We start from the raw sequence: 10,568 nt of genomic DNA on the forward strand, positions 1-10,568 counted from the left end.
CTGATCAATCCATTAAACAATGAGTCCCAGATATTCTAAGTGAAGGATACCTGTGTGTCAGCTGTGGAGCAACCTGGGTGGTCTGAAGACAGTGACAACTGTGTGAGATAGGTGTGAGGTGTGTGAGAGTAGAAACACAGTACTCAGGTGAATAGGTGACATGGTGAAACACTATCACATATAGCATAATTAAGGGAGGTTGTGAAGCACTCAAGTGTGAAAAACACATAATAGGGAAATGACAGTTGTTTATACTGTATTAGAGAGATGGAGACTAGGAAGATTTTCTTTTAATTTCAACAGTTCACCTAGTAAAAGCTACATCTAGCAATATTTATCTCATATAGTGTTGTGTTTTTTTTTTTTTTTACAACTTGAAATGCAATATTTCCTGAACAAGTACAGTAACAAAAAAAATGCCCTGGACCACTCCCCTTCCGGACATAACTCCTTTTCTCCCCTTCTGCCTGAATATTCCTGAGCCCTGGATTCTAGGAACATGGAGAGAGAGCTGTTCTCCTCTGAAGATGCTGTATAACCTCACTTAGTGGCCAATTGGAAAAGTGCGTTAAAAAAATTTTGGGGCTGCAGCTGTTAAGAGTCTGAAACAGTTTTAATGGCTGTTGCTACTCATAGACTACAATTGTGTTATATCAGTTCAAGTCTGCTGCACTTAATCACACACTTCTTTGCCTTCTTCTTAACCCTCTTTTCACAATGTAAAGATGACACTAGTTTGTAACTAAAGAAACTTCCCTTCCTTCCTCTCAACTTCCTAGGTCACATCCTATATTGGTTCCATGATACTCTTAGTGCTGCTTAGATAGGAAACAAAAAGCAGGATTGTAAGAGAGTTCCTCCCTTTAATTATTTTGCCAGTGGCAACATTCCTTACTGAAAAATACAGAGTATTACTCACACTATGAGAAAGATTGGATTACTCTTTCCTTCCTTTGAATTTCCAGGGACTTTATAACCTTTTCTCCTTCTTGTCCTTTCTCCCTTTCCACATGGAAGAATTCCCTACTAACCAAGGATTCCATTAGTCTTCTCCATTAAATCCTCAAAGGCAGAGCACTGCACAGGGCTACAGTTAGGGCAAGGCAAAACACTGTCAAAGGACTGTACAGGTCCTCAACCCCTCTGGCATCTGCCAGTCAAGAAGAAAAGTCCCAGCTTATTTTGGCAGTAAGCAGAAGACACTAGTGGATGTGAGAGGAGGGAGCAGTGAAAACAGAAAAAAAGGCAACAAAAGGCAACAAAAAGGTGAAAAGAGAGAAAAGGAGCAACAAAAGCACTAAAAAAGTCTCACTGCTGTTCTGGGTAGGTATTCACATTTTTTGTGTTTGTTGTTGTTGTTTTGGTTGGTTTTGATTTTTTCCAAATTACTACATCTCAGACCTTAACATGGTGTGTATATGTATTTATTTATGAAATATTTAAATAAATATAATATATATATATATTAATATGTATAATATATATTATAAGTATGTATGTAGCTACATAACTATAGCCATATATACACATACATACATGTTCATTTTAATTATTCTCGCCATCTTCCTTCTCCCCTCTCACCCTCCACCCTTTGTTTTCCCCAAACTAGGGTGGAGGCAGTAGAACTAGGAAAGACAATTATTTAAAATATACAAATAAGTTATTTCAAACCTTCTGGAAGCTTATAAGGTACTAAAAAATACATAAGTAGCAACTTCTGTAAGTTTTTATTCAGTTTAGGGCAGAAAAAAAAAGAAGAAAAAAAAAAAAAAGGAAAAAAAAATCTAGAATTGAGCAGGCAAAGAAATGTCTTTCCTTTCCCAGGAAAATTCAAAACTTGGTAGGGGTGAAAGTCTGTCCTTTTTTTTTTTTTTTTTTTTTTTTTAAATGAACTGAAGACCTAGCTTCTTCTTCTTTTTTCTTTTTTTTTTTTTTTTCCAGTTTATTTATTATATAAGTGGAAATAATTAAAAGAAAACCTTCTAATCCCCAAAGACCCAAGTGTTTGTGTTACTTAAAGAGTCAAATCTTAGCTATGCAAATTAGAAAAGAGAAAAAGAGAATGAACCTGGAAATAAAGGGGAGTGAAAGAAAGAAAGGGAGAGGATGGGAACCTTAAACTGTGTTACTTAAGAGGGGAAGGGATGTCACTTCCAAAATGCAAATGGATGGAGTATGCTACTGTATTGCTGAAAAATGTTTTAATAGCAGTCTCTTAAGCCGGTCTTTGTTTTTGACAAAGCTTCTCTGTCTCTACACAAGGCTATGTTTTTAATGAATTGTCATCTCTACAAAGAAAGAAAAGAAAAGGAAAATTCCAGTCTGCTCAGGTCTAGATGAAAAGCAATCAAATAACATTTAAATTAAAATCTGATTTTGGGTGTTTTTTTTTCTGAACTTCTGAGTCTTTTAAGTCATAGTTATCAGTAAGTAAAAGTGTCACTACTTAAAAGAGACAAAATCAGTAAATTACTACAAAAAATAAAACTGGATTCCCTTTTGTTTTATTGTGAGGTACTTTTTTTTCCTAAATTAATATTTATTTTATCTGTGCTTTATATTAATTTTGATAGCAAAAGAGAATGCTTTCTAGAAAATGGAAATTAAAATCAGAAATGTCACCCAAAAAAACACCAAAAGATTTAGTGTTAAAGTAAAGTTTATACTCGATACCAAAAATAAAACTCATACAAACACTGAAGTTTTATACTTAATATGAATGACATTATCTTCTCCTGTTCAAGATTTTGAGCCCCCTTTCTTTATTATATGTATATACACACATACACACATTCACATATATATATGATATAAGTGAATAGAATGAAAGAAACATGATGAAAAAATCTTCTGTTTGCACAGATTTTACAAAAATTATCATATTCAATTGCTAGAAGTTAGGTTCAGTTTCTTGGAGTTAAATGTCTACAGTTCAATCATTGATATCATTTTTAAGTAGCTTTGGGTTGCTTTCATTGACATGGTTAAATATGAGTTTAGGAACAAGATTTTAAATAAAATATTACTGTTTTGTTCTCTTTCCTTCTTTCTTCTTCTTCTCCCTTTCACCATTTCTCCCTCTCTTCCTTCCCTCATTTCCTTAACTCAAACACAAAATTGGAATTAAAAATAGTATGGAAGTCTAATTTCTTTTCAGTAATAGATGTTTTAATTATTGATGGACAGTATATACGGCTATATACATAGATAAGAAAAGGACTGATGTTTGGTTTATTGATTAAAGCCAGAAGAAAAACTGTGCTTTGGACATAACATGAAACTAAGGCTTACATTCACTGAAAGAAAGCTATTCAAGCATTTCCTGCTGAACACTTGCCTAATTTAATTCAGCAGAAAAACTCCAATTAACCTCAGGGCAACCTGATTTGACCTCTTGGATGGCCACTATGCTGAGCTTGTTTGTTTATTAATCTGGCTCATTTAAGATATTTCTGAATCCATTATATCAAGATAATTGTAATAGTCACTTATATTAGAGAAAGACAATTATACTTTATTTGATGGATGTCACCATCCTTTCAGACATTAATAAGGAAGATTAGGCTGCTTCCTGTACAGCTATTTCATGACTACCTGAGCACGGTACTTCTATTATGTACATATCATACTTCTTAAGCTATTCATCACTTTTCCTGAGTACTAATTCATTTAAAAAGCACCTATCAGTATCAATAAATTAAAGGAAGCAGATGTTTGATGTGTGTTTCATTGCACTGACAAGCACGACACACATTGCTAAGACCCCTACTGCTTTTTCTAGGATCCCAGCTTTTGGTTCTCCATAAGCATGGTTTGATGGAAGGCCTTACAAAAGAGCTGCAAGGCCTTTGGCCTTTTTATGACATGGCAGTTTTGGAAGGCTTTGTCTGAGATAAGCCATAGTACGACAGCCTCAGTTAATTGGCACAAACCCAATTTCCCTGACGTGAATACAGGCTTCAGACAAATCTCTTCAAGTTAGGTTAAACGAAATAGAGTATTATTAAGAAGGGTATTTTATTATTATATATATATATATATATATATATATATATATATACACATATATATATATATTATAATATATATTATATATAATATATTATTATTATATATATAATATATAATTATATATATAATATATTATAATATATATTATAATATATATAATGGTACAGATGTAATGGTGCAGTCTGAGATGCCTTGTTTGGAAGATATTATTTATATATAAATATATATATAATATATATAAATAATATAATATAATATATATAATATAATATAATATATATAATATATTATATATAATATATTATAATATATATAATATATATTATTATAATATATATTATATATTTTATATTATATAAATTTATTTTTATATATATTTATATATTATATATATATATATTATATATATATTATATATATAATATAATAAATATATTATATATATATATATAATATCTTCCAAACAAGGCATCTCAGACTGTACCATTACATCTGTACCATTAGTTAGAGACTGACTAGAAATAGATTTGGAAATTGTTTCCATAGACAGATGTACTTAACAAGACTTGCTTTAAAATAGTAATTCCTAAGAATATATTTCTTAAGTGTATATGCCTAAAAAACTTATCACCTAAATATTGCCTCCATAATGTTTCCTGAAATATGGTAGTGTACTCTTCTTTTTTTTTTTTTTTTTTCTCCTCTCTTTCTTTGCTACTTAGAAAACAAAGCAGCCATGCTGCGTAAGGATCATGTAGCTCAGCATGCTTCCTCTGGCAACAGCCATAAGCAAATAAATAAGGAAATAAGGAGAAATATAAACAAATGATGCATACACAATGCTTCTAGAATTTTCTCAGCATCCAAAGATTTTCAGTTCAGTGGATATGCTGAATTGTTTCTGGTTTCTGATTCGTAAATGTCATTATATGGATAGGCTTTTACTTTCAAGGACAACAAATCTCATAAATTTCCTTTTTTATTTTTTTTCCCTTTTGGAGTCCAAATGTTACTAATTTAATTGAAGTTTAATATATCTTCTTGGAAGAGGGGAAGAATTAATTTAATCAATTTTGTCCTTAACATTTATAGACTTCTTTCATATGTCCCCTAAGTCACTTTTTTTTTCTGAGCTTGATAAGTACTAATTTGCTTAATCATTTCTTATGTGGAATTTAGTCTGTATGCTAGTCAACTTTTTCTCCCCTTTCAAAACTTCCCTTCAACTCTTTTTTTTTAAGTCTTCTTGTTCAACTCCTGTTTTCCTGTGATGAATCATTTATCCATAGTACTTCTTAATACATTTTCACCCCATATCTTTTCAGCTACCATTCTAATTTAAGCATACATTTTCCTGCTCTAGTTTTTGTTCACCCCTTTCTTTTCACACAGACTCCCACTCTTCAGATTTTCTTCCATTACACTGCTGGCACACCCCTTCAGCACATACTCATCTCACACTCCCACAAGCTGCCAGTACATTTCTTCCTACCTGCAACTTCTAGCATTTCTCCACTGTCCAGGGAAGGAGGGATAGGAATCAGGAAGCTCTGTGATTCTCAGAAACTCCTTGACGGAAACTCTAGGAGCTGCAGCTCATACTTCTCCCCACCATAAACTTGAAGAGAGTGCTAGGAGGGTGAAAGCAATAGATTCAGAATTCATTTAATTGGACATCTATACAGTGGATGTCTACATCTGAAGTAGTTACCTGGACTGGTTGTTTATAATCACAGGAGAGAAGATATAGATGGTCTACTTAAACATCCCTCATATAGACTGTTATCTATAAGGTCAACCCTGAAACAAGTAAAAGGAAGGAGGAACACTTTTTCCCAAGTTTCTTCAGCAAAACTGGCAGGTAATTCAATAGGCAAAATAAAAATTGTAGCTTACTTTGCTCTCATAGATGTTTGCAAGTAGAATACAATGTCTGGTTCTGTGTCTGTCTCTACTTGCTTGATGTAGCACATCAAGCACATGCTACACTAAAAGCACATGCTACATCAAGATTCCAGTCTATGACATGAGATTTCTGCCATCTTATATGTTTGCCTTGGTAGTTATTAGCTCAAGGGAGGAGGGGCAGGTGATGGGAGGGCTGGGGGAGCAGAGGTTGTGAGATTTTCCATCTAAGGCTAGGGAGCTTTCAAATAACTATTTATCATGAGTGAAATCTGCTTTGTTTTCATAGATCAACTGGTACAGTTAAAAAACATGGACAGGCTTTGGGCACATCAGTAATACCCTCATAGCTCCCATAGCATTATTACCACACAATCACTTTCCTCCAGAAATATAAACTTAAAACCTGAAAATTAATAAATCTGTTGAATTATTTATAACTGTGTGCATAAAATCAACTAGATATTCAGCAGTAATCATGTAACTGGACAGATTGCACGTTCCAGTTAATTGCAATTGTTTTTGAGCACACATATTTCAAAAAGCAAGCATTACTTGTACATTTCAAGATTTTTTGCTAATGAAGCAACAACATTTTAGCAAGAACAGATAATGAATTTTTAGTACAGAAATACACAGCAGCATCATTTGAACTATAGAATCACTTTCTCTGTTCTACATGAACCATTGCTTCATTTGCTCCACTAGAAAGAAATATTATAATTACATACTAATTATGTTAATATTATAGGAGGGAAAGTGTCATTTCAGCCCACCTAGAGAATTACCTGTCTTGTTCTACCTACTTCTGCTACCTACTTAGAAATTCTGAACTCTCAAAGAAAAAAAAAAAAAACTCCACTCTGTTACTAGTATAATGTGAAAAATAAATAAATAAATAAATAAAAATAATAAATAATAATGATAAAAATACTAAAAAAGTAGTTAAAATAGTTTCAGTATAGTTCTTTGGAAACTACTCGATATGTTCCTGTGTGTCATCTGGGAAATAAATAACAGGAATTTCAATTAATTACAATTAATTGATTAGTAACTGAAATTAGTGATAGAATTGAAATTAATTGATCTTTAATTAGTGATTAACCAGTGATTAGAGAAAACATGGGACAAGAGGAAAGTGGTCATAGGAAAACAAAGCAGATTTCACTCATGATAAATAGTTATTTCTTTGAAAGCTCCCTAGCTTCCTATTCTCTTTTTTCCTGAAACATTCTTTCTTTAGTCCATTCTTTTCTTTAGTCTGATTTCAGAAAACAGTAATAATAATAATTTTCTTATACCAGTTACCATCACAGTAGTAATCTTATGAAGGTGAGCAACATAATCTATTGGAGAGAGGCATATATTGCTGAGAAGCTAAACTAGCATCTTTTTCTTTCAGTTTTAGATGTAAAAAAATCTGTAGTAGTTCTTTTCCAGAACTAGAAGGTGGTCCTGATAGCTGTCCAGAATATATTCTACATCTCAAAAAAAAAAAAATAAATAAAAATAAAAAAATAACACACTAAACTTCTTAAAAAGCAATGACCAGATTTTGGAAGCCTCCACAGCTATGAATTTCTTTTCCTCAGCAGTTGCTGACATCTCTGCTGAGATGTTAGAAGCTGTGTCTTTTTCTTGTGTATATATCAGCATACAACCAAGATACTGGAGGGGGGAAGGAGGAAGGGGAATAGAGAAAACAGAAATGCCAGTGAAGAGATAAAGTGGAAAACCTTAGCATGCCATGACAAACAAATGCAAGCAAATTGGCGGATAGGCAGGTTGGAGTGGGTGAAGCGAAGTGGAGTACAGAAAAACATCCACTGAATTGTTTGGAGGAACCTGTAGTGGTTCCGCTCGAGTGGGCAGCCGAGCTCCACCACAGCTGCTCTCTCACTCCCCCTCCTCAAAGAGGAATGGGGAGAAAATATGTGAAAAGGGCTCAAAGGTTGAGATAAGGATGAGAAAATCACGCAGTAATTATTGTAACGGGCAAAACAGACTCAGCATAAGGAGACAGTAAGATTTATTGCTTATTACTAACAAGCTAGAGAAGTGAGAAACAAAGGAAAGAAACCAAAAGCACCTCCCCCTCCCCATCCACCCTCTTCCACCTCCTCCCCCCGAGTGGCGCAGGGGAACGGGGGAATGGGGGTTATGGTCAGTCTACAGCGCTTCTTCTCTGCCGCTCCTTCTCGGTCACTCTCGTCCCCTGTGCTGTGGGATCCCACCCACAGGATACAGCCCTTGATGAACTGATCTGGCATGGGCTTCCCACAGGCAGCAGCTCTTCCAGAACTGCTCCAGATATGGGTCCGTACCACGGGGTCCATCCCTCAGGAGCAAACTGCTCCAACCTGGCTCCCCCACGGACAGCAGCTCCTGCCAGGTCACCTGCTCCTGCATGGTCTCCTCTCCACGGGCTACAGGTCCGGCCCAGAATCTGCTCCGGCAAGGGTCTTCCACAGGTGGCAGCCTCTGTCGGTGCAGGGCCACCTGCTCCACCGTGGTCTCCTCCACGGGCTGCAGCATGGAACCCTGCTCCACTGTGGTACTCCATGGGCTGCAGGGGGACATCCTGCTTCACCATGGTCCTCACCACAGGCCGCAGGGGACTTCTGCTCTGGCGCCTGGAGCACTTCTCCCCCTCCTTCTGCACTGACCTTGGTGCCTGCAAGGCCATTCCTCACTCCTCTAACTCTCCCAGCTGCTGTGTGGCGCAATGTTTTTTTTCCCTCTCTTAAATATGCTCTCACAGAGGCGCAAAACAACATCACTTATTGGCTCTGGAAAACAATGGGGCCCTTACCAAACATGGGGCAGCTTCTAGATCCTTCTCACAGAAACCACCCCTATGGCCCCCTGTTACCAAAACCTTGCCAGGTAAACCCACTACAGAAACATACTTCAGAAAATCCCAGAGCTACAGCTGCTTTTGTTGCCTAACAAAATCTATTTCTGAAAGACTAAGTAACTACTCATTTTCTCTGCCCTGCCTTCTCTGTCCAACTGCAGTAGAAGCAACCAGAAGAAATTAAGGGCAGACTAGAAAGCTATGGGATTCCCATTGTTCTACAGAATCAGCAATAACCACAACAAAATCAGTAATTTATTTTTTTTTAATTGCAACAATGCATCACATTGCTGTTGTTTTCCTGGAATATATGTCAGGAAAGGTAGAACCTGACACAATTTTCTCACTTCCTCTTGTTCAAACTCCAAAATAGCATCCAAATAAGCATTCAAACATAAGACTAGAAAAATGACTAAAAAAAAAAAAAAAAAAAAAAAAAGTTAAACTGAAGCTATCTAAGGCAGGTAAAAATTCAGTCCACAATCAGTTGAAAAGAATGCATAAATCCAAGATAATCACACCTCATTACTATTTCTCATTACTATTTTAAGTTGTATATTAATTTCATTCTCTGTGTTTTTTTCTCCTTGGATTTATCTGCTATACTATAGGTTTATGTAGATTCTATGTTTCTCATCCAGGAATTGTGTTGATTGGTTTGTTTGTTTGTTTTGTTTTGTTTTTCTAATCTAAATCACCCAGAATATTAAGGCTGTGTCCACAACTGTCTGTAAATGAGTTAATTGTCAATGTATCAATATTGTGACACAATGTAAATGTGTTAATGAAGTAACATCAATAATGCATGCAACTTCAAGGCTTGTTAATATTCATGTTGTTGTACACAGGTCTACAGTGCAGAGACTTGTCTACTCTGATATTTAAACTAGTTGTCTTGTCACCTTTCATAGTCGGTGGAGAGAAACAGGAGTCTCTAGCATACTGATCATTTGGCCTGCTGAGATGACTGTGGAAGATCTTCATTATTCTGCATTTACTGAAAGGAAGCCTTGGAAGTGGTAATGTATATCACAGGCATCTAAAAGTAGTTAGTCTGAATTCTACTTCTTATGCTTGCACGTATCACAACAGTACAAATATGCTGCAGCCTCCTGTGACGGAGAACAGGCACGGAGATAGGAGGAGGCCAAGAATGACTATTTTGTAAGGACTGCTTTCAAGGTATTGCCACACCTACTGGCCACAGATCAATGAGGTCTGTGTAATTGCATCCTGTGTTTGGTGAGTCATACACAGGAGACCCACCTGCCACAGACATCTAGAAAGTGTCTTAACCATCACCCAGACAGAACTGTTGGGATAACATCTAAACTTAAAACAGAACTGATTAAGCCTCTTGTCATTTAAGTTAATAATTTTCTCTTAAATTCAATCAAGACAGAAGTACTTTCCATTCTCTCTCTCTCTTTTTTTTTTTTTTTTGTACTGTGATTCTTTAATACCTTTCACTGATTGATGTTTCAGCATTTTCATTATATTGATAGTCTCAACTTGCCAACAATAAGAATAATCTCTCAGTATCAGGATGAGGAATATATTTAAGTAAAGTATGGCAGTTAATTGCTGTTTGAAATCCCAGATATCTGTTTTCTTACCATTATGTTACCATATGGGAACAAAAACCACAGGACTAAAATTACTTACACAAAATGGCAGGTAAAGCTGAAGAATAGAGATGTCAAATACATTTCTTCTAAGTAGTGGTAGGTCATAGTCATAAAATTATATGGAAGAAAAGACTTTTGGGTCAAATTACATGATTGGTTGTTCATTC

Source organism: Anas acuta, chromosome 1 (genome assembly GCF_963932015.1).
Source record: "Anas acuta chromosome 1, bAnaAcu1.1, whole genome shotgun sequence".
Taxonomy (NCBI): domain Eukaryota; kingdom Metazoa; phylum Chordata; class Aves; order Anseriformes; family Anatidae; genus Anas; species Anas acuta.